The sequence below is a fragment of the Lutra lutra genome, chromosome 10 (assembly GCF_902655055.1).
Source record: "Lutra lutra chromosome 10, mLutLut1.2, whole genome shotgun sequence".
Classification (NCBI taxonomy): domain Eukaryota; kingdom Metazoa; phylum Chordata; class Mammalia; order Carnivora; family Mustelidae; genus Lutra; species Lutra lutra.
In genome coordinates this window covers 18,521,873-18,524,270 of record NC_062287.1, presented here as the reverse complement: position 1 = coordinate 18,524,270, position 2,398 = coordinate 18,521,873, and the positions used below count along the sequence as shown (strand labels likewise).

At 51.1% G+C, this 2,398-nt stretch overlaps 1 long non-coding RNA gene across 1 annotated transcript; it reads right to left on the bottom strand.

Moving 5' to 3' along the window:
- Positions 1–977: 977 nt before the first annotated feature.
- On the bottom strand, positions 978–2,064 carry LOC125079601 (uncharacterized). Its single transcript, XR_007121155.1, has 3 exons — positions 1,918–2,064; positions 1,656–1,837; positions 978–1,078 (listed from the first exon to the last, which is right to left on the bottom strand). It is a non-coding gene; the product is annotated as an uncharacterized LOC125079601 (long non-coding RNA).
- Between the last annotated feature and the right edge of the window lie 334 nt (positions 2,065–2,398).

Below are 2,398 nucleotides of genomic sequence, written 5' to 3'. Positions count from 1 at the left end.
GTTATAGTCTCTGAGGCTAGCATTTCATCCCCACACTTCTCTCTAAACTCCCTGATGACAAAATGACTTACCAACTCTACCCAAGCCTCCAGGACCCTAGGACTTCCCAAGAATGTGCAAGACTCAGAGCCTCCATTTTAGAGGCGACCTTTACCCCTTGCCGGCTCAGCAGACCTGCCAGGAATTAAATCTTGGCCTGGGACAAATGAGATTATGTTCCCTTTGGAGAGAGGAAAAAAAAGACAATCTTCACCTCTCCCTGGATACAGACATTCATTTGCCTGATCACCTGCAAAGCAGATGAGTCTCTGAGATGCCCTCTTTCTTGTTCACTTAGGGGTGAAAAATTACCAGCAAGAAACCAATTAGCATCCTCTATGAGTGTGTCCCAAGCCTTCTGGAGTCAATTCTTTGACTCTGTCTTCTGCACAGAAGCAGCATCTGCTTTGGGGTCTTGTCCTAATTGAGTTGAACCTGTGCGGTTATCATTTGTTTATTGTAGCCTCAAGAGGAGAGAGGGAGGGAAGGAGGAGGGGATGGGGCTCGGTCCTTCCTTTGTCCCCAGCCTAGAAGGCTGCAGTCAAGAGAGAGGGTGATGGGGCTCAGGGGTCACAGGTCAGCCACGAAGCGCTACCTAGACACCTGGGTGGCTGGTTGACGTTCAGTGAAGAATAATACAAAGAATCTTTCTTGAGCACTTATTATGCACCAGGTGTGATTGTAAAGGCTTTATATGGATCAACCGATTTAATTGTCCCAACTTTCTAAGATGTCCTCATTCGTTCCCACTTGACACTGAGGAAAATGGAGGCACTAAGAGGTTAAGTACCTCCCTGGCAATGAAACTAGATGGGACAGAAATCGAGACCTCGGCCCTGACTTCCCGACCGCTGCTCCACGTCTCACACCCGTGGGCTGGCCTGAGCCCCCTGCCCAGATGCCGCTGCTGAGCACTCAGCAAACTTCAAGCTCGGCGATCTTCCACTTGCCTGTCTTCCGGTTGCCTGCTTGGAGAGCCCGGAAGCGGAAGCGCATCCGGTAGGGGGTGGGCCCTGAGCCCAGAACGCTGACCTGGTGGCTGGGGGGAGATTCAAAGGCAACCCGAGTGTCTGTGAGCTCAAGGGGAAGCAGGCTGCACAGGCTGAGAGAAGCAAACTCAAGTCACCGTCTGCCTTGAGGGACAAATGGTTCTAAGCCAAAGTCCAGACTCTGGAGAGAAACCCGCAGTCCCTTCCCTCTGCGGCTTCTGGCCACTTCCCCATCCCCGGGTGCGGCTAGAGACGGGGCAGAAGAAATCGTTTCCCTGTGACCCAGCTTCTTCTCACGTACCCCCTCGCAGCAGAGCCCAATACCCCCCTTCTCTGCTTGGGTACAAATCCCGACGTCAGAGGCCGGGCCTTCTGTTCCTGAGAGCACAGGGTGGCCCTTTCACACGTCCACAAGGACCCGCGGGTCATACGAACCATTGACAGACCTATACTCCAGTCGTGAGTGAGCGGGGCAGCCGTCCTAGCGCGCGGAGCACACATTTTGCCTAAAGGCTTTCAGAGTTAAGATAGTAAAGCAAAGCACTGTGTGTGCAGAGCGCTCAAACCCCTCTGGGTCCGTCCCTGCAGGCTCTTCGCTCCCGTGGGGAAGGAGTGATGGGAGTGAACCTGGAATGTCTCCTTTCCTGCGAATTCCTTTGGAGGAGGGACGCAGCAGAGGGGCGCGTGCGCACTGTGAGGGCGTGCGTGGCCACGGAAGCCGATGGCGTAGTCTTGACCGCAGCGCTGCTATCCATTGCTTCTGTCCCTCCGGACAAGTTTTATGCCTCCTTCTGCCTCTGTTTCTTCATCTGTAAGACGGGGAGAATGGTAAGTACCGCTTCCTGAGAGCTGCTCTGTGGACTACGTGAGTTATGCGGAAAGGGCTTACCACAGTGCCTGGTCCATACAGTTAGTGTCACGTACGTGTTGGCAGTTCTTTCTACAGTACACGTTTCACGCGTTCTGGGTGCTGTGCACGTTCACTGATAATCTAAGTTCTTTTCGCAGTCTGACAGAAGGAAGGTAATCCAGAGATTTGTGGCAGTATCGCTAGCTTCCTGGTTTCCTAGAGTCTACTACTATAGCTCTACCAATAATCGAGAGTAACAAATAATCAGTAACGCTGTGAAACTCACTTGTTATAGAATACCGTGTATTAATAATAACAAAGTAAATGAAAAGTAAACATGGTAATAGATTACACACAGGGCTTTCTGTGAGTTTAGCATCCTAAATGTTTTCTGTATGTGTTACCGCAATCTTCACACGAATCCTATGTGACAACAGCTCCTCCGTTTCACAGATGAATCACTGAGGTTTTGAGTTCAATAATTTGCTCAGTTTTTAGAAAGCACCCCCCAAAATGTGCT